The sequence below is a fragment of the Ruditapes philippinarum genome, unplaced genomic scaffold (genome assembly GCF_026571515.1).
Source record: "Ruditapes philippinarum isolate M1 unplaced genomic scaffold, ASM2657151v2 ctg1171_1_1_1_1, whole genome shotgun sequence".
Classification (NCBI taxonomy): Eukaryota; Metazoa; Mollusca; class Bivalvia; order Venerida; family Veneridae; genus Ruditapes; species Ruditapes philippinarum.
In genome coordinates, this window is record NW_026859587.1 from 8,996 (window position 1) to 35,779 (window position 26,784).

Sequence of the window (26,784 nt, forward strand, 5' to 3'; positions counted from 1 at the left end):
TTTTTCTATTTTTAGCTCCTGTGACCTAGTTTTTCATCCGAGATGACCCATGTTCGAACTCATCGGAGTTATTACCTAGACAAGCATCTTGATCAAGTTTGATGATGATTGATGCAAAAATGTGACCGCTAAAGTGTTAACAAGGTTTTTCTATTTTTAGCTCCGGTGACCTACTTTTTCATCCGAGATGACCCATGTTCGAACTCATCCAAGCTATCAACTAGATAAGCATCCTGACCAAGTTTGATGATGATTGATGCAAAAATGTGACCGCTAGAGTGTTAACAAGGTTTTTCTATTTATAGCTCCGGTGACCTAGTTTTTCATCCGAGATGACCCATATTCGAACTCATCCGAGCTATTATCTAAACAAGAATCCTGACAAAGTTTGATGATGATTGGGTCAAAAATGTGACCACTAGAGTGGTCACAAGGTTTTTCTATTTATAGCTCCTGTGACCTACTTTTTCATCCGAGATGACCCATGTTCGAACTCATCCGAGCTATCACCTAGACAAACATCCTGACCAAGTTTGATGATGATTGGGTCAAAAATGTGACCTCTAGAGTGTTCACAAGGTTTTTCTATTTTTAGCTCTTGTGACCTAGTTTTTCATCTGAGATGACCCATGTTCGAACTCATCCGAGCTTTCAACTAGATAAGCATCCTGACCAAGTTTGATGATGATTGAGGCAAAAATGCGACCGCTAGAGTGTTCACAAGCAATTGTGGACGGCCGGACGGACGACGGACGACGGACATTCATCGATCCTAAAAGCTCACCCTGAGCAAGCTCAGGTGAGCTAAAAAAGGACCAAAATGACAGAAATGCTGTATCTCTCTCAGTAAGAAAAATTTGACATAATTCTTAAAACCATGGATGTAACAGACATATATGGAAAAAGATGTGGGTGGGTGGGCTAGATGAATAACCCATAAAGGAAGTACTAGTAACAATATGGTCTTTAAGACAGGACTAACTGTATTATAACAATGTCTGTTGTTATCTGATCAATGCTGCTGAATGATATATGAGTGATCTAGGAATGATCAACCTGTTGAAGAAGGAGATTAACTTAAAGAGGATCAGCATGTTACATAATCTACTAAATGCACCAGCTTTTATACATAATTAATTTGTAATATTCACTTAAACAAAGAATAAACATTCCTTTATTAAGCCCTTAAGAAACACCCACTTTTTTTTTCTTCAATTTGATATCTTAAGACAACATGTTTTATCTTTGGCAATTCTTTCCAAGAACATTAATACACTACCATATGGCTGCCTAAACAACAATTAAATTTGAATGAAACAGAGCATTTGCAACAGTTCTGAACATCAGTCTAATTAAACAGAACATTAATAATGCACAATAATTAAATTATCAATAATGCAATAAAATCCAATATTGCACTGTGATGTATACACTTTGTGATATCGATGCACCATCCTGCACACTCTGACAAGAGATTTACATAATTTATATACACTCTAAAATCTTATTCAGCTACTGTGAAATTATACATATTGAACATTTTATTGTTATTTTATGCATAATTCACTCTTCTATTTGCATTTACATTACATTTCAATCTTCTCCCTCCCTCAGTTTACACAAATTTACGTTGGTTTAAAATATTTTTGATTTTAATATCTTATCAGCTACAAACATCTTCATCCGCCAACGCAAATATCAATAATTCATTTATAACCTGATGTACCGGTACAGTTGGGATATAAAATTCAGCTTCAGTGTAAAATAAACAGGAATTAAATATGATAAATAACGCCTACTTACCCCAAATGTAACCCGTTATAGTGTAATATCCAATCTAAAATTTCTATCCAACACTACTCCACAGGAATGTTGAATGGTGTTATTAAGTCCCGATTTATAGAAAGAGTAACTGTCACAGTATTCCTGCAGCAGTAACGGTGGTTTTTCACCACCGAGAAACAGTATTGACAGTTTTTTCCTCCACAGTCGCAAGAGCTTCCAATAAGACTCACTCACTGCCAGTGGTTTTTCTCTTCGATTGACAGTCAGACCAGTGTAGTCCTAGCAACTGTAGAGAGAGAGAAGGGAAAGAAAAAATCAATATGTAAAACATTAAGTGCTTCCACATTAATTGCTTGTCAGGATAAAGGTCTTCTCCTTCCATGCTAGACTAACATACATAATTCATGCATGCACTCATTCTCATCTCATCCATGTAATACATGCAGTCATTTTACTTATTTTCTTCTCTCCACCTTATCTTTTCCATATACCTCATCACTGAAATACTTGCTTTCAAGATCTCAAATTGCTCCAAAAGGTCAATTTTACACCCAGTATTTTACCTGCTTGAATAATCTAATCATGGTTTCTAAAAATGGTTTTTAACATTCAAATTTTAATAGATTAATAACAAGTTAATAACGAGAAACAAAATTCACTTTTATATTCCTTTCCACAGTAATAATTCAATATAACATAATATCATATCGTACTTAATTCTTCAGTGCAACCATTCATATAATGCAAATAACTAAATGCATACATGTGAACTCTCCCATTTTAAGCGGGAGACTCCCACTTTCTGCAGCTATATTTTCAAGGATTTTTCTTAAAATAAGGGGTATTTTCAAAAATTAAAGAAATCTTCCTCTTTTTGGTGTTACAACTTCCTTCTTTGTTTATTGCAAATTCTAAAATCTCCCACTTGATCATCAAAAGAAGTTCACATGTATGAAGTCTAAATGTTACAAGTTTTCTTCTTCTCACAAATTATGTATCAGTCTATTTCAATCACTATATAGCTGTTTTAAAGATTACAAAATGTTAACACATCAAGATAACCACTGCTTGCTTTTACTTGATTACTTTAAACCACTTATAAGCCATTTAAAAGCTAATTTAAAGTCATGGTCTTGTAACATTCACTGATTTCTTTTTTTTCTGTTCTCATAAAATGTATATCACACTCATTCCTAGCTAATATAGTAATTATTTCTACACATTTATTACATATTTAATTCCATAGCATTATTATTCTGATATCACATACATGTAAATACTTTTCTAATTTATTCCTCCCGCTTCATGACTTATTCATAACATTGAACTTTATTCCAATAACATAACATAGATATTAAACAAGTAACTCCTAAGGTATGAGATGTATTTGATTCTTATTTAATTCAAAATTAATTCAAGATGATAATGCCAGTCAGTACAATGTGAAACAAATTCAAACTAACAGCATTCTTGCTCAGCCACTGATAAAATTATCCCCAGTTAACACCATGTAAATATGTCTTGGTTGATTATCAAAAAAAAAATGAGAAAATGATTTCATTTTGATTACCTTGGCAACATAAAGTATTTCATACTGCTTTCTGTTGCTACCACAAATAACCTAAAAAGTGTAATAAATTTATACATGATCAAAAGACTCGAATTGATACTTATTCTTTTTGATGCTTGCTATTTTAGTATTCAGGAAAAAATAATTTCCTTCTTAACAACTGTTGGGTACTAAAATTCAGCCACACCTATATAATATGGTTTAATTCTACTTTTATTACAGGTGGTATGGATTAAAATACACATGTACTTAGTTATGGTCAGTGTTTTCATGTGAAAAGAAGCTTACATAGCCAAGTGAATTTAGTCTCTGACTCTATATAATAAAAAAGCTCCCATCATAACTCATTAACTGTAGGTTGGAATCTTGTTAGTGACTCTGAAATTCTTTCATCCTAGAAAACTATCTAGACAATATAGAGAAAAGCGCTGCAGGTTCTTTCCTAAAATAACATACAGACAGACAAACAGACAATTCAAGATTCATCATCTGACCTGATTAAGTCATAAATGGAAAAAAGTACATGTACATCATAAAATATAATATCCCTCTACAAACTAAGCTAAATGACTTTCTTGAACAAACCAGGTAGCAGGAGTTTATGTGAATATTTTGTTTGTTTTCAGATTACAGTCTGTTTGAAAAATACAGTATGCAAATAAAAAGTGTTTAACACACCGGTAATTTATTTTTATGAGGTCTGCATATCAACAATCATTGTTGAAAGGGTTAATGCCCTTGATAACAAAATGTGACCAACTTCAAAAAATGTAGAAGCAACTTTAACCCCAAACCAAACGTGACTAGCGTTTGCCACCAGTATAGTCAGCCTGGCATGCACATGCATGCAGTCTGACCAGGCTCTATACTATTGGCGGACCAACTTTTCAAAATTTTCATCTTGAAATGGTCAAAAGTGATAATGAACAGTTCCAAAATGGAAGCTGGACAAAATTTTGAAAAATTCAACACGTTAATATTTATACATTCAGACTTAGTGTGACTTATGCTTCATTATATTAGCTCAATGCTCTAAAATACATTTTTATGATATCTAAATGCTATATTAAATGTTATCTACAGTCGACTCATTATTCTGCATGATTTAGTAGGATTTAATAACCAAATACAGGCCTGCGTTGATAATACCGAATAATATTCATATCAATATAAATTATTATACTTGTCATAACTGACATACTAAGGTTTCATAATTAGCACTTAATTTATCAATTTGGCACAAACGTAACAACTCCTAGCTGTCAGACAAGCCAATGATAAAAAAGTTAATATAACATCCACTAAATCTACAGCATTAGAATCTGTTATGTTTGTGCAGGATTTATCCTTGTTTGTTTGTTAAAGGATTATCACCATTTCAACATTACTTCAGTAGAGAGTTACTGTTGGATGATTGCCTATCAATATAAAGTTTCATACAAAATATTAGACAAACATCTCCACTATATTAAATACAGTTGTCCCTATAAAGCTAACCTGCTCGAATTGAACCTGATAAGCCCATGCCAACTGTATATATAGAGCATGGCCAGTCCGCACATTCATACAGTTATAATCCTGGCTTGTTGGTAAATAGCTTATTAGCTGAGTGTTTCTTATAATCTTTTAACTGACATAAATAAAGCTTCTTGGCTATAAAGTGTTTTGCAGCTCGATCTCGATTTGTATTTGATTAACTTTCATATTTGGACTTTTCAAATTCAAGGCTAGGCAAGTCTATAATATAAATTCAAAAACAATCTCATTCAAAAGCACAATTAATCATTGTGGCATGGCCGTGTGGTTAACACATAATCTTAAGATCGCTTAGCCATGTAAGTTCAAACACTGTCAGGAGCAAGCCATTTCCGCGAGGAAGAAAAATTACACTCATTGCTCAGTACTTGTTGGGATCAGGAATTGATTCACGAGTGTATCTAGAATTCTTGTAGCTTCCTACACAACTGAACTAAAATATAAATTATTCTGTATAAACTTAAAAAGCACATTATTTGCTCATATTTTAGAATATTTAAAATTTTTGCAAATTTCAGACTAAGTTATCTTATTTGGTACTACATTGTATGTATATAGCTGTATTCTATACACTCTACCTGTCTATATTTGCACATATTTACTAATGAAATATATATGTTCCACACTATTCAATACATATAATTTATTAATTAACCTTTTACAAGTGTGTATGCAGGGTGTTAAAATTAAGTCATAGTTTCAGCTAAGGAAATATGGCCTTGACTAAACTTGGCTCAAACCTATTATCCTCAGGTTGAGAGGATACCTTAAGCTTCTTAAACCAAAATTGAAATTAATTTAAAAATTAATCTTTTCCTATTACGATCATCAAAATGTATGTTTTAGAACCGAATAACTAGCGTAAGATACATGTATCATTCATTTAAAAAGCACCAGTCAACTGATCAATTAAAAACAAATTTCCACTTCAATATTGAATACACAGATGACAAGATACTATAAATTATTCACTAATGATATTAAAATGGAAAGTGCATCATATGACACACCAACAAATTACAACATTTTCTCTTAAAGTTCAGTTAAAAGCCTATTTTAAATGGATGACAATCTGTAATATGACTAATTCACTAAATTCATGAAAAAACTGCAAGTAGCCTAAAATACCATCAAAATGGTTTTCAAATAAATGTTTTTACTAACAAAATGTATTTAGCTGCATGCTTAACAAGTTACTCGCTGTTTAATACCATATGTTAATTACATATTTGATACTGTATTGTTACATATATCCATATATTAATGTATTTGTAATCTAATGGGCACCTCAGAGATCTTTTTTAAAATCACATCTTATTTGACAATGGAAAAAAAACCCCAGTCTTATAGCTAAATATTACATAATACAATACTTTTATTCCTTTACTTTACTTTTAAGCACTTTACATACATTCTGTCGAAGAAATGCTTCAAAATGTTAAAATATATCAAGTGTTTGAACTGGTCAATATTTTTCCTCATGTTCTTCTAAACATTCCCAATTACAATCAATATACATCATTTATAAAACATCAATCACATGATATCATTTTGTCCAATCAGCATCAGAAGCTGGATACACTTGATTCATTTTAGAGATAAAAGTATAATAAAGGCAGTTATACCATTATCTTGTCATTACTAGTACATGTAAAGCTCGACAAACACAGGAAAAACTTAATAAGCTTTCTGAATGGACCAAAATTACATCCTTATCACCTAATAAAAAGTAATATTTCTCAATCCAGCTTTGTTGTAAATAAAGTAATGAGACTTAATGACTTAAAACTAGCCCAAGATAATACTTTGTGTGATATAGACGTTTATTCCTAGTCGCCACCAGAAACCCACACTGGCGACTTGCTAAAAAAGAATGTTAATAATTTTATATTAATGCAAATAATAAACTGTTGAAAATAATCCATTCCCACAGAAACAACTGGTTCTTTAATGAATACATTGTAGGTTATTTTACCCAGGACCTCTGTTTATAACTGACTGTTAGCAATTTTAAAATAGTGAAGCTGGGCTTCAAACTCCTGATACCTGGACGATTTGTCAGACAGTGTAACCACCAACCATTGTACTTGCCCTGATAATACAATAAAATAGGTGCAGGGAACCAGTACTCTTTACTTAAGAAGACACAGTATTCTGATATAATGCATGTTGTTTTGGGGTTAATGAACACATATATGAGCCGCGTCATGACAAAACCAACATAAAGCGTTTGCGACCAGCATGGATCCAGACCAGCCTGTGCATCCGCGCAGTCTGATCAGGATCCATGCTGTTCGCTATCAGTTTCTCTACTTGTAATAGGGTTGGTAAGCGGACAGCATGGATCCTGGATCCATTGCTGGTCATTATGTATTTTCTAAAAAGAAGCGAAATTGTTGAAATATAAATATGTTTTTCACATTAAACTAACAAGGCTTGGTTTGTGGTAAGGGTACTATTCTATTTAATTTTGTGGTTGTGAATTGTATTATAATGAGATGGTATTGATGTGTATGTATTTGTGTATAAAACAGTAAATTGACAAACAATTTTATAAGTACATATTATATACGGACCTGCTTATATATGAGGCCAAATGTTCACAAAGGATTAAACTCTGAATTAAAATGAGGATCCAAATTTGTGTATCAAGGTTTCTTCATAATTTATGCCATATATTTATTTTACTGTGAACTTCAAAATTGAAACATTGAAAGAACGTTAAGATAGTTGAATTTTGAAAAAAAATCATTTAATTTGATAAAAATCATTTAATTTGATTGATATTTTGAACCAAATCAAGATGTTCTTTAAGAAAATTGGTTCTTTTAAATATTTGAAAGATGTAAAATGCTTCTTTATTTGAAATTATGAAAGGAATCGATGTGTTAGTTTATATGAAGTTTATTTAGTTTAATAGTATACAATGTATTTGTCACATCATATTGATAAATGTGTCTCGATTGTTACAGTACAATGTCGCCAAAATTATTTCATTTATTTTAACTTCATGATAATTCATTTTTATTATATTATACAGTAATTTGACCCCATTGGAAGTTAGCTTTAGCTAAATGGGCAATCCTAGGGTAACATAAAACACTACTTAATTTCAAAATTGTGTTGTTTTTTTTTTGTATTTTTGTGTGTTTTTTATATGCATGTTGATATATTTGACAATATAGTATATGTTTATGCATATTTCCATGAAGAAATTGATACCAATCAAGTATTAAAATACAATGAAAATGAAATCTGGATCCTGATAAGAAGAATCAGCAAAGTTGTCTCCCTTTGATCATGTCAACCATTTGTACTATCAAATTACCTTAGTTTAATGCTATAATATTGAAGGAAAAAAGAGAGAGAGAAATAAGGAAAAAGAGAAAATATTTTTCATTTATCACAATCATAGATCACAGACTGATGTGCTTGTACATACAAGAAGATAATTTGTCACAAGCAGTATTTTAGTTAAGCAGTGTTAAGTAGCCACTACAAATAGGTCTCACATTATCCTGACATTTTTATGACATCAAAGGAGCATAAATTGTCACAGTATGCTCAACTTTAAGAAATGAAATCAAAACCTTCATAAATCACAAGGTGAATTCCCTTGTTTAGACAGAAAAACAGACCTTTTAAAAGTGTGTGGTATTTTCAATAATCATTATTCATAAATTTATGACTTTTTTTGAAGTTACATTAAAGAGACATGTAATTATACAAATGAAAAACATGCCTAATAAATCATGATCAGTATTTGAACATGTTTTATTTTTGATATGAAAGGAAAATGAATTAAATTAAACAAGATTTTAGAAATAATATACAAATATAGATGTTTATGGTAGACAGAATATAACCTGCATCTTCATACAAAATCTAGAATTTAATTAGATTTCATTAATCAACTTTTAACATGTAATGAGAGTGTGATGATAGGCATATATCGCTTACCTGAGTAAAGGTAAATCAGGCATATTAACTCTAGAAATACTGATCACCTATATATGTCCCTTGTTGTACACAGTCGCGTTACTTGTACCCATAATTAGGTATGCCAAGAACAAGAATAAATTTTCGAATATTTGTTTTTTGGTAATAACCAAGTTTAATAACAATAATTGTAAGTTTGAATAGACATACAAGTACATTTGTAACTCCAAGAAAGTTTGCTTTCAGGATCATGCTGCCATGTTTCATGATATTTTCAAGTATTTTTAGGTAATAATGATGTCTTTGATAGTTTGAAATCATCAAGTAATTATGAGAACAATTCTAATTTAAAAAGGGAAATAACTCCAAAAACAATAGCATTCAAAATTATAGACGTTGTCAACTGTGCATTGACATGATAACCAAGTATTCCAAGTTTTATTTTGATCTTTTAAAAAGGGTTTGAGACATGGGCTGTAATTAGTTTTTGCATGAAGTTCAGACTACAACAACAAATGACAACAACCTAATGATCATAATAGCTCTACTTTTTTTGAAACAGACATTAGCTTAGCTTTAAATAATGCTGTATAGGTTATAGGGTATCCTACATGTATATATGCCCTATTTCCTATACTAGTATATAAACAAAATATACTTTATATACAGAAAACAAAATGCTATTGCAATATTATATAAATTATGATGATAAAAAATAATGAATAAACAACAGATAACACATATAAAACAATTCAAAATTTAATGATCTTACCTCTGTTCTTGTAAAGGTTTTTAAAGTGAAAATATAAAACTTTTACAAAACATCATGACTGATTTATCCAAATAAAGAAATCACGATTTTACTATTTTGTTTGCATATGAGTACATTTTCTAAAAATTTAAAGATTCCGCTCTTTTATACTGGTTATTGGAGACAATCTTGCAGGTATCGTACTAAATCTTAAAATTGAAATATTAATGTTATTTATGTTTTATTAGTCAAGAATACATTCTACTGGCTTTGCTTTGTTTAATCTTTATTAAAAATCAACACTACGGAAAAAGCGTAAAATTTGCAATATTAACTAACAATTGGAAAAAGTTCTCGATTTCGGTATCGTGTAACTAAAACAGGCTTTAATTACCACTTTGACACTTTTTTTCACAAATTATTTTCATTCATACATTATCTCTCCACAATAGTTAATTGAATGATCATGACTTTTGTGCACACAAGCTTGCTAATTTTCAATTACAAGGACACGGCTTAAATGATTTTTTCGTAACTTTACCCAGAAGACAATTTTCACTACAAAAATGTTGACAGATGTTAAAGGGAATGGTGATGCGCATGGTGTGCACAAATTTCGAGCTTCACAACAGAGCTAATTTTCCAGCTCGCTTAACTGCTTAACTCGTGATAGCAGATAAAAATGATAATGAAGATGGACCTGTCTAAGCTAGCTCATATCTCTTTAATAACCCTTAAGCTATGTTTTAACACTTGATTTAAAACAATCTTCAAGACTTTTTCTACAATTATGTGGACAGTCTGTATTTTAAAGCTTATATTCTGACCCTAAAATGGTGTCAAATGGTGCTTTGCTTTAATGTTAACTATTACTTTAAATTAAACTTTAATTATTTTATAATTTGCTTCAGAAGTGAAGATCTTTTTTGCATTAAAAAAAAAAAAAAAACATCGAAAAAATAATTTTTTCCCACAGTAAGACTTGTTTTGAGGAAGATATATAAAATCTTAAACATTTGTTGTGAATATTGATGTTATTTATATCATGTAACACCATTGGCTGAAATATCTGTCTCTCAACTACAGTAAGAACTTAGACCTTAACCTTATAAGGACTTTATAAGGTTAAGGACTAAGTTCTTACTGTAGTCAAAGCCATGTTTACTTTTAAAGCACCATCACTCATGAGGAAGATTCACAAAATTTTCAGAATTTAAATTTTCTTCCCCACAAGGATAAAGTTTTTTGTTTTTTTTTTAAAAAGAAATTGTGTTCACAACAGTACATGTAAAGCTCAAAGGTCCTTTATCATAATAAATTGCCTCTACTCTTTTCACAGCTTATCTTCCTCTTAAAGCTAAGCTCTAATTTATCCTTTTTTTTCTCTACATGACCTCATAAAATGGGGGGGAAAAAAGAAAACATTTAGCTACACGCAAAGATCCTCTTATCTTGATAAATAAACATTTTATAAGTCACTTTTAAGCAGGACAAACAAAACTAAAACAACAATTTTGCTCTTTTCTTAAACAAAGCCCTTAAGGGATTTCATTGCATGTAAAAATTCATTAAAAAGCACAGAAAAAAAAGAGATTAATTCTCTGAAACACTTGTGGCAAAAATGACATGCCAAAATTGCCGAGGAATCGCCACCCCAAGATCAGTCTACATCTTGAAGCCATTGCAACACCAGAATATATACATTTGTATAGTTACAAAATAAAACTTCTTAACTTTATAATCTTGAGCTCAAACTTTGTTAAATTAACACTTAATTTAAGAGCAAGGCAATATCAAATTCAAAAAATTCAGTAGAGAAAGAGTTTCGAACAAAGTTATTTTAAGAAGTTTTCCATGCATGCAAGAATTAATTAAAAGCACTATGAAAAAGATTAAGTAGACGTATCAGTCTGTTGCCACTGGGGAACTTAATCTTCATCTAGTGTTTTTGTTATCCATCATACTTTATTGATCAATCAAACACAATAGAGCTATCATCAATATCTCACACTTGATTTGACCTTTTCTTTTCTTAGTACTTGTTTTAATATCTAAAAACGCTGACCTTAACTATTCAAAAGTCATTATTTATACCTCTGAAATATTAAAAACTACTCTAATCTGTGCGCACAACTCATTAACTTCTTAATTTATGGTAAATTGTATTACGAATTATCTGATTTTAATGAGCGTAAAAAAAGATCATAAATCAAGTACATTTTAATCAGAGGCCAGATGAAACATCTGACAGCAATACATCATCTTGTTATGGTACAGTAAGACACATAATAACTATATGCTTTGAATTGTAAAATGTACTGGTATTGTTTTTGTCCTGAATATTATATTAAAAGAAACTTTTCTGTAGTAACCAAGATTTTGACAATCAAGAAATCCTATAGATTATTATTAACTCATGTTAACTGACTTATAATTTTATAATTGAGCCTTTCCAATAACCAGTTCTCCACAAGTATCAAATAACCAGTTCTCCACAAGTATCCAATAACCTGTTTTCCATAAGTATTCAATAACCAGTTCTCCACAAGTATCTAATAACCAGTTCCCCACAAGTATCCAATAACCATTTCCCAACAAGTATCAAATAACCAGTTCTCAACAAGTATCAAATAATCAGTTCCCCACAAGTATCCAATAACCATTCCCAACAAGTATCAAATAACCAGTTCTCCACAAGTATCAAATAATCAGTTCTCCACAAGTATTCAATAACCAATTCCCCACAAGTATCTAATAACCAGTTCCCCACAATTGTTCAATAACCAGTTCTCCACAAGTATCAAATAACAAGTTCCCCACAAGTATCTAATAACCAGTTTCCAACAATTATCCAATGACCAGTTAGTATCCAATAATCAGTTCTCCACAAGTATCAAATAACAAGTACCCCACAAGTATCCAATAACCAGTTCCCCACAAGTATCTAATAACCAGTTCCCCACAATTGTTCATAACCAGTTCTCCACAAGTATCAAATAACAAGTTCCCAACAAGTATCTAATAACCAGTTTCCAACAATTATCCAATGACCAGTTAGTATTCAATAATCAGTTCTCCACAAGTATCAAATACCAAGTTCCCCACAAGTATCCAATAACCAGTTCCCCACAAGTATCTAATAACCAGTTCCCTACAATTGTTCAATAACCAGTTCTCCACAAGTACCAAATAACAAGTTCCCCACAAGTATCCAATAACCAGTTTCCAACAATTATCCAATGACCAGTTAGTATTCAATAATCAGTTCTCCACAAGTATCAAATAACAAGTTCCCGAAAGTATCCAATAACCAGTTCCCCACAATTATCCAATAATCAGTTCTCCAAAACAGGGATTTTTTTCCAGGATTTTGGGGAAAACGACCCATACCCATGGAATTGGGAATTTCAGCGGTGTTTTGTTAAAAACAAGGAAAAAATGCATGAATGAAATTTTGCAGTGATTAAATGGATGCAAACAATTACTGTCTACGATGGCATCTTCAAACATTTAAGCACTATTAAAGTGAAGAAGCCCTTATTTGCAAAGATTTTAGAATTTTTATTCAAAATTTTTATTTTGTAACATTCAATTGGGAATTTTTTCCTGTGGATTGGGAAAATATTTTTTATACTATTTTTAAATGGGAATATGACCCAAAAACGGCTATAAAATAAGCCAAAAAAATCCCTGCACAAGTATCCAATAATCAGTTCCCCACATAAGTATCCAATAACCAGTTCTCCACAAGTATCAAATAATCAGTTCTCCACAAGTATCAAATAACAAGTTCTCCACAAGTATCTACTAACCAGTTCTCCACAAGTATCTAATAACCTGTTCTCCACAAGTATCTAATAACCTGTTCTCCACAACTGTTTATGCAACAGTCTACCACTATATACTAACTCATTACAAGTTTGTACGAAAAAAACTATGTAAAAGTAACACTTGATAGAATAATAATTAAAACAGCTAGCTATAATAGGTAAGCACAATCAATCAATAAACCTAATATAATAAACTAATTGAATATAATTAACATGGTAAAATTCATTCCATTCAAATACAAAATCTCGTACACAGCAGGAAAAATGTCTCCATTTTATGATAAATAGTAAACTCTAACGTCAAACACATGATGTGAATATTTTTAACATTCACTACTAATAGTTCAGTAGTGGTTAAGAATCAAAATTCAGAATTTAAGTTGATGTCATAAGTAATTTATGCTATTATGTTTCCTTTTTTGAAATACATTTGTATTTGATTTTTTTTTTCATTTTTGTGCTGCACTTGTCAAGGTATGTAAGAACCTTGATTAACTACTTTTTATACATTTACAATTTAATTTCTTGATATTAAAGCAACATGACTGACCTGATCGTAAGTTATATAAAAAAAATAAATAAGTAAACTGTAAATACTGATCTAGTTAGTTTTAATGTGTAAATCCATTATTGCTGGTCTCTTAATTCAAGAAAGAAAGATATAAAATCATCAGTAAACCATCCTTAAGTAGTAACAAATATAATGTTACAACAGTGGCAGGAAAAATTTTGAACAAAAATTTTGTAACATTAGTTTATCAGTAGATTTTTTGTTATCTTCTGGAAGCAAACATCTTAACGATCAAGCATAATAAAATTTCTGTTTTCAAATATCAAAAATATGAATGCATTTATTCATGCAATTTAGATCATTTCTTCTTTTGCATCTTTTACAGTTTGGAAAAAATAAATGTTTGAAGTATTAAAGTGAAGGTAGAACCTCCATCCCTGCCCCCAGCCGGCTGCCCCCATTACTTCCAGTTTCCATTTACATAATAATTCATGTTAAATCTATTAATTTTTATATAATAACATTTAAGTCTTAAATTAAAGTAAAGCTTACACATTAAAACAAACTGCTCAGATTAAAATAATTACAACTGAAACTTATAAAATACACTTACCGGTAATACTCATGGTATCAAACTATTGACAATTTTTTATACCACGAACAATCAATTAATTTCTCATTTTCTGCTTATCCTAAATTATAATCTGTTTTTAAATCCCTGTTCTCTTTTTAATTGCCTCAGCAAAAACTTTGACATTATCCTAATATCTACCTTAATCCAGATAAAAGCTTTATTTTTATTGAATGGTGACAATTTAGTCAGTATAAAAGTTTATTTTGTATATAATTATTATATCCTAAAATGAGCTGTTATTTCATATATTATACTGATATTAATCCAATCTCGAGCATTATCATATTATATACTAAAAAACTGAAAAAAATCAAATTTTACGAGACATTTTCATATAATAAAATGTGTGTTACATATTTTAAAAGAAACAGATAATCATAACCATCAACTGAATATACCTGTGCCACCAATGTATAAGATTTTCCAGCACAAATATCAGTGCAGTCTGGTCAAAATCTTATTTCGATATTTGTCAGTATGTATTTTTAAATTTTCTCTAAAAATTATGAACGATTTTGTCCACATTGAAGGATGGACATATCCATTTAAGTTATTTAGAGTATGATAAGTTAAATTAGTTTTAATTGCATTGTAAATAAAGCTTGCCATTTTATCAAAATCATTTTTTACCTGTTCTTGTAGTTAAGCTCCAACTTGTTGTTTCAAAACTTAACTTCCGTTCCTTTACTTTTTTTTCAATAAAATCAGCAGTTTAAAAACTCAACAATAACTTCACATTGATTCTTTTTACTATCATTCGCAAACACAAATAATCCAATCCAAAATTTATACAGTAATTCACTGCATTGAATAAGTGTTTTCAAATTTAATATTACAACAGTTTACGAATATCTGCAAGTATCGTTGAAATTTATCAAGTATGTTTATAAAACGTTAATGCCACATTTTAATATTAAGTCCTATATTACCGTATTAAGTACATACGAATAACTGTTTATACAAACCCGTCACATAATCCCCCCTTTGCCTTTTTTAACAAGATTAAAGAGGCAAAATGTTCCGATGAAACGCAAGGTATAATAGCCGCATAACCGAACAAATCTGCCGAATTAACCAATTCAATGTAACAGATAGCCTATAATAGCCAGTAGCAAAAATGACAGATTGGCTAATATTATAATTAAAGTACCCAAATACAAATTATCCAATAAATTGACCATAAAAGGGTCTGCCGACCTTTAATCTTTAATGAGACTGAACAAAAGGAAACTTTCTGCATAACTTGTTTTTCTGCAATACAGCTATAAAACCCCACTTAGGTGAATCAAATAAAGTGTATCAATTGAATTGAATTACTACTTTAGAAGTCATTTTAAAGGCTTAAATCTCATTCAATCCCATTCAAAAGATGTTGTTAATATTCTAATGGTGGCATCAAAACAAGATATATTACATATCTTTTGATCAAATATTCTATTATCTAACTGGTCATTTGCCTCCAGCTTTTTCTTTTAAACTTGAAAATCTTATCTCATCTTTTGTTACTTCACAAGATGCTGTGGCTTTCAAGGTAACACTTCCTGCCAACTTGTCTGATTTTCTAAATTTTTTTTTTACACTTATACTTTGAAGACCTGTTACCTACAAAAGGGCAAGAAAAAAGAAAACAAGAAGGAATTTTGAATTGAAACAATATTTCATACACTTCACTCACTGTACTGATTACATTTAAAGCTACACACCTCAACATGATGACAAAAATTTTCAATTGATAAAACAGAATTAAAATATATTATAATCCATGTACTTTGTACAGTACATCATATTGTCACAAAGTAAAATATGACTATCACTGTATTACTATACTGTATCATTTTATGAAAGAGACTCCAGCAAGATTTTTACAAATGAATGGACTGGAAATATTTTTTTCAAGATTTTTGGATCATTTGGTAAAGGATTGAACCAAAAGCTTATGTGCTCAAACCTTTTGGTTTTACTAAAATACCTGTTCAGAGTAATCTTTTTTGTTGTGCAAATTTACCTAAAAATAAAAATGGTATTTGATCAGATACAACTAACGCAATAAATACCAGTTTTTGAATAAATTCAGAGTACATTTTTGTATTTTATAATATTTTGCACATTTTTTTCCATTTAATGTGCCCTAGTAACTGTTGATTTATGTAAGACTTTCAAATTTCATGTTTTTATGCTTGTGGATCTCCTTTAATTACAGTACTCGAGTTGGTGCTATTTTTTTCATGTTTAACAAAATCTGGGTAGTATTAAAGTGCCTTTGACTCTAACCATGTATAAATAGTCTTTAATTTTCCTACCATTTAGCAAACATGCAAAATTGCTTTTTTTATCATTTCTGAAATTATTTTTTTAAAAATTTTGTTGACCTATATTACTGTTACTAAAATGAAATTATTGGCCATTATTATAGTTGAACCATATTTTGTACAGTAATAGTGATTTGGTATTTTGTATGGAAGTCAAAATACTGCTTTGATTACATTTTGCTACATTTGTGACAAACATTCAGTGCTTTTTTTCTTCCTATGATAAAAATCTAACATGTTTTAAATCTATTTCTTCGAGATTGTAACTTGTAGTCATTTCTGACGCAATGTGTGTCTTTTAGGACATCCAGAGACTAGTCAACATCAGAATCAAATACGAGCTTTTAACTTTAATAACTCCCTTAACTTACAGTATTACCAATAGACTTCAATTTGTAGCTGTGAGCATACTGTTTATACCCATGCTGCTTTTGCAACTCCGTTAAAATGGTATTGCACGGCTGTGCATTTTTTTGATGTGACATTGTTTGCGTTATACTATAAGGGCTTTGATGGAGTGATTCTTTTTCACTTTAAACAGTCTTTATTATTGGTATGTGATAAATAAAATATCATATTCGTGTAGGTTCATTACTGGATTTAATGAACTTGTTGAATAAAGTAATATTATGCTCGCCAGAGGCTCGCATAATATCATTTTATTCAACTCGTTTAATAAATTCAGTATTGAACTTACACTCATTCAATATCCTCTATTTATTTCATATTCATTCATATAACATGCTTATCAAGCTCGCCCCTCACTTAATGCAAGGCAAGCAAGCAAGCAACTATGCTACTTTAATGTATCCTGTTTTCTGATGAATTTTTGTATAACATAGCTTGGGTACCATCGAATATCTAATCAATGAAAATATTGTATACTTACAGATTAAATTATCAATATTTATTCATAGCTGCTAACAACTGGCTGTCCAATAATTCCCATTGCCTGATTGCATCCAATTATATTAACAATGCAAAACTTCAAAACTGATAATTACAATCAAATACTTCTCTCTTTTGTAGCACCACTTGATTTATAATATCGCCAAAACCTATTTTCCACTTCATTGGATTTACTTGATTTATAATGTAAGAAGAAAAAAGTATTCCACAGAAATGAATTTTAAAAGTATTATTGATGATATATCATAGAAGAAATTTATAATCTATGGTATTAGTCCAACACAGACTGTTTACTTCCTTTTGTCCATTATCTATATAAAACCATATAACACATAAGTGTGATGCCATTTACAAATCTGCTAAAATGTCCCCAAACAATGAAAATATACAGATAAAATAAGCAGACGTGTTTGTCACAGGAATTGTGAAAATTACGACTACTGTTGACACATGATTGTTCCCCAGTATTTTAGCCATATGTATTCAATATGTTTTAACCCATTGTACAAGAGATCATTTGTAAATCTGCTAAAAATATTTTGGTGTTTTATTGATTGATTTTTTTCTTTTAAATATTGGCCCGGCTCTATACTGGTGGCAAATTTAAAAGTGGCATTTTGTCAACCAGTCCTAGGAAAACTGTAAAGTGGATTTAGTCCATTTTGGCGAATTATGGCGGGATTAAAGATTTATTCGGACACACAGAATTACAGACAGACGGACATACGGATGATCAAAAATAAAATGATCTGCAAATTCTCCATATAGCCCTGTATTCATATACCAAGCATAAACTAACATATAATGATTACAAGGTAGTATCTCAAAAAGGAGCAAAAAAAAAATCTTCAGTTAGAATCCCTCGTAGAACTTAAATATTTTCAGTGTATGAAGAATCATTAGATTTCACAACAGACAACTGTAATGGCAGCCATCAATAACAAAAAATACACTGAAAATATCTTTTAAATCATTACTCTGCTGCAACTTAAAGTGAAATTACTCCTCTTAAATCCTCAAACGACTGCTGTAATTTATATAAAGGTATAGAAACTGTTGCAGTGAAGTTAAACACCTCTAAATCTTGCTACTATAATAAAGTTACAGGTGTTAAACATATAATATATTTTAAACAAAGTACATAATGTAATAGACTATCTCTCACCTTTTTATTCTTCTTTCCTGCTGTAAGTGACAAGTTACATCAACATACTGTGACAATTACAGGGCTTTCTATCACAAAACAAACAAGTCTGAAATGTAAAACTACTAAAAATAAATTTGAATGTGAAAATAAACTTTCAACTTGAAAATAAATTGTTTCTTTTGTGAGAATTTAAAGTGAAAATTAAATTATTTTGAAAAGTGTACTTTTGAAATAAGAGCTGTGATGCATATTAAAGGAAAAGCTTATAAAATATCTTTGTTTTGGGGGGTTTAATTCACACGCTTTCTAAAATTCAACAGAGCTTCTAGGCAAAGTTACAGCAGGCAGTTAATTTCATTTAAAGGACAGTTTGTCGGACAATTTCATATGATTATTTTTCTGTTTTGATAGCTAGTATTTATTCTAAAGCTTGATTGTGAAAAAAACACTTGAAGCTTACTAGGAACCACTCATTTACAGTCTGATTCTTTTTTGATAATAACTAGCACTGCTGGTATATGAGGAAACATAGCTGTAATTCTATTAGACAACAACTATGTTCTACAACATGTTGGTGTCAACTTGTAGTCAATGTTACCTGCTCGAAACTAAAAGTCCTTTCTTGCATAAACCCTTAGCATGCTAGCAGCAACTGACCTTAGTGCAAACAAAGGTCAGTTGCCATATCCTTGCCATCTGATCAATTGGTTTGCACTGTTAGCTAATTCAGTTGGTGCTTATTTTGAAAATTTCCCTAAAGCTGACAAATAGTTTTGACCATATTGAAAGAAAATCAAGTCCATTTTAGATATTTTGCATGGTAAGCCTTAAAATGGACCAACCAACACTCTATGGGTTAAGAGACTGTTACAATCAACAATCAACCTTTGGGACCTAACATTCTCACATGAAATTATTTAGAAACAAAGTTAACAACAAAAAAAGATTTTGTAGGGACTCACCATGACATGCAAACACTCACTTTGTCTTTCTTTCACATTGTACAAATCTGGTGGAACAATTCTGTTCTGTTCTGTTTTGTCCCCACATTTCACATTGTTTTCACTGTATGATTTGAATCTATGCTGATGAGCTAGCTGAAACCTACTTCCTGCAATGTGCAATTAGTTTTGCATTGATCAATCACAATTTACTGTAATTAAATGTTGTTTAAGATAGAATCAGGCTGGAGGAAAATCAATTTCACATTTTGATTAACATTGTGCAGCATTTCTACATAAATCAGGTGTGTGTAAAATAAACTTTCTGCAAGACATTGATTAAATATATTATGCTTAACAGCTCACCTGAAAAATTCTACATTGTATTACATTAACATATTTACTGATTAATCCATGGGTTTAATTAAATTTAAGTGTTTTTTTTCTAGTATTATTATTTCATTTTAAAAATATTAAGTTAAACATACTTATATGACTGAATAGTAATATTCACACAATGCAAAAGTCAGTATTCAAAATGCAACAAAAAGTTACAAAATTTCTTCTTTTTTTTTAAATATTTTTTTATCAAATATTGATGGAAATATAGTAAAATAGTGCATAGTATTGGCACAATGATCACGATCAAAATTTGCCTTTTTTGTTGAACTTGAAGTCATACTGACAATGTAAAGATTATTATTGGAACTTTACAGTTTAATTAGGGAAGATGCACTTGCAGGTGCTTTGCCTGGCATTAAAACAGACCTTGCAGAAGTCTAAATTAACGATAATCAATCAGAACTTAGTTTTCCCATATAAAGAGACTCCAGGGGCCCCATTTACCTAACATCCCTAGGATTTAAGTACACAGCAATAAGAGGTGAGGGTGATTCAAAGCATACAGCCATTTATCCAAAACCAGCCTTCCATCTCATACCAATTAACATTACACTTTTTGTAGCTTGCTTTATCTAACAGTTATACGTAGGGGTCACAGATCTTCAAAAATACAATGTAATATCACTACATGGTGTCCAAATCAGCACTTACTTAACCTCTTTATGAAGTCATAATAATTATGTAATAACAGTCAATATGATTTCTTTAATATTATCTTTTTGTCTTGTTATGTCCAGGTGGTTGGTAATCCTTGTAACACAATGCAATGTGTCTTATTAATAGACCAACCCCTAATACACCAGACTGACCCAGCCATCTATGATCAAGATTTCTTATATTGATGTCATTAAAATTTTTGCTATATCAAGTATATAAATGATAGAAATTTAATCCTTTGACATCCAACAACAAAAGCTGAAATTGTTTTATACTACATCATGTACATATATTATAAAGGCAGGCCAGTGAGCACACTCCTACAATCAAACTGTCACTAGATAGATACTTTAGAAAACTCTAAAATAATGACTTATTTTTGTAAGACTGTTTACTAATAGCAAGACAAGTGCATAAATTATGGAAAGATTTGAGAAGAACATCTTATAATATTTATAAGGATAATGAAAGCAGCACATATTGAGATGTTAAAATAGAAACAGGAGGATAAACTTGAAAAGAAAAATCAGCTACCATTACTAATTGCTTGAAACAATTTTAAACTGGGGGGGGGGGGTTCATTAAACCTTGAAACAAAGTTAACTTGGGATAAAACTTTCAAGTCCAAGTTAATGTAATGGTATTTTGCATTGTAAATATATATTCAGTGAAGGTGTTGCATGGATGCAGTAACAGTATGTGCTTTAAAATATTTTGTCACTGCATGGGGACAATTATAATTTAACAGAAAACAAACAAGTAAGCACAACTTGCGACAGGTAACTGATTATACCCATGCTACCTGAGTAAGTGCAGACGAAGATCAGCCGAAAGTTTGTGCCATCTGATTATGGTCAGTACAGTGTAGTAAATATTTTCAAATTTTCCCTTTTATGATGAATTGTTTTAACTTGATTGAAAGATAGTCAAGTCCATTTAAGATGTTCAGCAGGGAAAGTGTTAACTAAGCACCATGCACATTCAAATCCGCCTTAAGTAATAAAGCGTATTTCACTCCTATAATATCAAAATCAAAACACCAGAAAGCTAAAGTGAAAAGAATGTTTTTCTTTATTAGCTACATCCTATTTTCTCATAGATTTTTAACATCAATATAATGTTTACTTAATAGATGACACTTGAGCCTTATTGATAGAATGTCTTCAAACAGAGCATGGCCGACTGCCTGCTGGTGTTTACATTATAAAATGTCATAACAATCCAACTTGACTTCTGACCAATGGACAGAATAGTCTTCCTCTTCAATAAAATAACACTTTTGTCACAGGGCCCCCTAGTGATTGAAACTATTGTAAAGGTAATTGTAAAGGGTAAAAACCAAACATGTTGTTTCTGTCAGTTTTTATCCTCCGTTAATTTGTCAAACAATGAGAGCAGAAGCCAGGATATCTTTACATGATGGATGACTTCTGATCAATGTGGCAAAAAAAAGGTAATTCATTCAGTGGCACTGAAAAAGGGAAAGCAAAAATACCTTTGAAATCAGAGATAATGACATATTTTCTTTTTTCATGAGAATAAAGAGATCAGGTTGTCAATTCTAATCATTTTCAGTATGATTTTTTGTTTTTGAAAATTCGAAACAGGCCTAAGTTATTTTCAAAAATTTGATTTCATTATCAAAATAATATTGGAATCAAAAATAACATTTATGGCAGATCAATGTCTGATAGATGCTTGCAAGTACATGTGAAGGCTGGCATGGCTATACAGAAAACAGGACCCAATGAAAACCTGGACAATTTTAAAAGTCGCATATTTTTTCCGTATAAATTCATTGAAAAAATATCTTCGAAATACCGGAACCTCTGAATTTCGAAAACCAAATGGTTTTCTATGGCTACTTATGCATGAAAAATCCTCTGAAAACCGGACAGCAATTTAATCGTAATACATTACATACCATATTTAACCCATATATAATTAAATAATGATTACAAACTCAAATTAACATACTGGTAACAAAGTCTGAAAGAAAAAATATGCAATGAAAACATATTGATGTATTATTTAAAAAAAAAAATTCCTTACTTATTATCAATTGTAGTTAGTATGTTTTATTCAACATATTTATAGCAGAATACCATACTAAAATAGCCACCAATTAATGAGTGAAAGGCCTGACACTTTTGACCAATGCCTCATACCATATGCTTAATGTTTGGAGAAAAAAAAATCATCAATAATCTAATAGTGTCAAAATAATAAAAACCTATAGTAATAATGCTTTCAAATAAGTTACTAATCAATATTTTACTTAGCAACCTAATAATCCTAGTTAAACATGTATCAACCTTCCATTCAAGCCCAATAACCCTGAACAAGGCATGTTTTCAATTCAATAACAGAACAATTGGCACACATATGCTCAGCACGAGTTTATCAATTCAAAATCAAACAGAATTTCTATTGATTGCCTTAAAGTAAAGGAAAAAGCATTAGGGTTTTGGTTTACAGGTATCATGACTTATTAAAGAGTTTTCTGAATGTGAGGTAAACTGAATGAGTAAAGTTATTGTTTTTCTATGAAATCAGATAAAATTGGGTATGATAACCTATGACACTATTGACAGCTACAGTGTTATTTTGTCAACAATAGTTGATCTATACTGGATCATCTTAGGAATTCATGCAGGAATTCAGTCACAAAATATTATTCTAATTATCTCCCTTGATCTTTGTACAATTTAATTGCAGGTGAAGTTATGAGTGGTGGGGTTGTCAGGGCTAGGGTAGCTAGGGGTGGTGTTAAGTCACACAAATATTAAAGGTCAAATTTATGGCAAATTTCTTAGAGGCAGACCTGCACAGACCCACCAATCTTGTGCAAGCTGAGTGGCTAGCTTCCTTACATGATAGAAACCTAAAACAATGGCATCATTTCACCATGTTGGGACAAGGGTAAGAAATCACCTACCTTAACCACTCAGAGTGCAACAGAGGCATGCAAGAGGTTTATTCAAGGATAATCAATGTAGTGTACTGTGGGATAAGGAAATATTAAACATTTTATTGTTTTCCAGTGCTTGATTATTAAAACAGAAAACAGTACAGTACAAAGTAATCAAATATATTTCACTGTAGCTGAACAATAATTATAACAGTGAATTATATTTGATATTTTAACAGTAAAAAAATCTAATATTTAGATGAGCTGAATAATAATGTCAATGCAAAAGAAAAGTAATATAATAATTAATGAATGAAAATTTAAGCAGATATATAAAATACTTCATCCTAAAATGAACAAGACCAATGTAAGCTTTTTAAGATATTAACATAAAAATAATCTGCAATTTACATAATCATTCAGTCATTCTAATGATATGACCATAGTTATCTGCATTTGGTCTGTCTTAATCATAAGTCATGTATAAAAAAAATAGCTTAAAAAATCTGTTCTGTTCAAAAATAACTTTGTTGTTTTTTGGTACCGAATATTTAAAACATATTTCATTCATTCAAGTATAAATCATGAATAACAGAAAAATTAATTGTTTTAGTAATATCTTTAGAATAATATAAACAATATATCAGATGTGAAATGACATCATGCCACAATTATTGCATTAATTACAAAGTTTTATGCACATAGAAATATGAAAAATAGGCACATTATTTTTACGAAGAAAAGCTTTTATGAAGGTGGCATGCTTAACTGCATGGAGAACAATTATCATGAAAATGTATATAATGTGCCAGAATAATGGATAACTAAAGGATTTTATGGACCATTTGTTGCTATTAAATAACTATTTACAAGTAATTGCACACCAATTATAAATTGTTTATGCCAATCTTTGACATACTTTGTTCATATAAGAAGATATTTCACATGCAATCAAACTAGAAAAACAAACAAACATGGAAATTTGCAATAATACATGAAATGTGATCCAAAATTTATAGAATTAAATCATATTAATTGTTCATTAAGTTTAGCAAAAGCATAAAACCTTACATCACTCCAAAAATATATCTTAAATGCACCCATTCCACAGAAGTTGGAGCTGTCAATGAATAATCTTGTACCAAAATCGTTAAATACTAATCCTTTTATAAAACACTCTGTCTGCTGACTGCATTTGTTAATCAACCTATGCGACCAGTGAAGACCAAGATAAGGCTTAGATCATGGTCTGCACAGGATTGCAATTCAGTCTGAGTGAGTACTTATGTTTGAAAGTCTCCCTAAAAATGATGAATGATTTTGTCCAGATTTAAAGAGCGACATGTCCATTAAAATTGTTAGTGTGATACAGGTTAAAATATCAGGAACCGGAACTGGACACCCATGCCAACACTACTATAGGTTAACGAGGCAGGGCTTAGTGCTTAGGCGATTGTCCAACAATACAAGGACATCTTAAAGTGCTATAGGACACTAGGGTGTTTTTAACCAAATATCAAGGACATCTTAAAGGTCATAGGGACACTTAAAAGCATTACTAAATTTTCTACTGGGAGAAGAGTTCATAAGTTTCAGGCTCGAGAAGGTTGGAAATTAAAACCACCAACAGCCATAAACTAGTAATCGTGTTAAAACTAACAGAGTATAATGACAATGCCTGGATAATTCAACATGTAATAAATATTTTTGTGGATAATAAAAGCCATATTAAATCACTCTATTCGCCCATTTTACTATATACATTTTTTTAAATTTCATAAAATCAGCAGGAATCTGGAGGTGTTATGCTGTAAAGTAAAGTATAAGGAGGCGTAATGCTTTATTGTAAATCTGTTATGCTTCAAAACATGTGATAGCAGTCTACTCATTCTGGTTTAACTGTATTTCTAAGTTGCATATCCTTTATCTGTATAATTTATCACAACATGAAAAGAAATCAATATGTAAATACTATACCTTTAAAATATGCTTATCCTCATTTCAATTCACAGTCAAAACACTTTCTGTACATGTGACAAAAGTTTCAACAAAAATCTGTTTGATTTAAATAGTTGACAAACACAGACTTCTGCAATAAAAAACCCTGACTTGCCTATTTGTAAATAGATTTGTTGAATTTTGTTCCCGTTTTATTGATCTATGGACATTTAAATGATAAAAGCAGGTAGGACCCTGTGTTTGTCTTCAATATGGTAAGTTTGTATCGCATTCAAACTTGTTTGCAGTCATTCACAAGCAAATTTGTACTTGAATTTTTTATTTTGCGTTCAAAGATTTCTTGATATTTTTATCAATATAACTAAACACAATCAAAATGCAGCGCCAGATCTTAATCAAGAACTTATAACATAATTATGTAAAGAGAGTTTGTAAGCATGATTGAAAGACTTAACAATAAAAAAGCTGCACTCCTGATGATTAGCTTAAACTCAAAAATAGGTATTAGTGTTATACAGTAGTATTTAAACTTAAGTCTGCTTAAGCAGTGACTGAATCTACCCATGTGACCTGTGCAGACCAAGATCAACCTGTGCATCTAGATAATGGCTTCTATAAGCTTCTGCTTTCGGCAAAAATCTATAATTATTGTTATGTTGTTATTTACACATGTACAAATATTCTAAATAAAATATGTTTAAACCAACCTGTGCATCTGATCATGGTTTGCACTGGTTACTATTCAGTCAATACTAGTTTTTAAATTTCCCTAAAATTAATGAATAGCTTTGACCAGATTTGACAATGAAGAAGTCCATTTAATATATTTAGTGTGTTCAAACCACTTTATTTGTACGCTGGATATAATAATCTTTTATATACTTTTAATTTTTTTTTTTAATTTAGTATCAAGTAGCACTGCTTGAAAGCAAGACAATTAATTTACACATTTTTTTACAGGCTTTTCCAGTTGCATTTTCTTTTTGTTACCAG

At 30.6% G+C, this 26,784-nt stretch overlaps 1 long non-coding RNA gene across 1 annotated transcript; it reads right to left on the reverse strand.

Moving 5' to 3' along the window:
- Positions 1-1,673: 1,673 nt before the first annotated feature.
- Positions 1,674-26,239, reverse strand: LOC132757181 (uncharacterized). The gene is made up of 4 exons (XR_009629414.1): positions 25,810-26,239; positions 19,904-20,032; positions 18,940-19,027; positions 1,674-2,071 (listed from the first exon to the last, which is right to left on the reverse strand). It is a non-coding gene; the product is annotated as an uncharacterized LOC132757181 (long non-coding RNA).
- Positions 26,240-26,784: the final 545 nt, after the last annotated feature.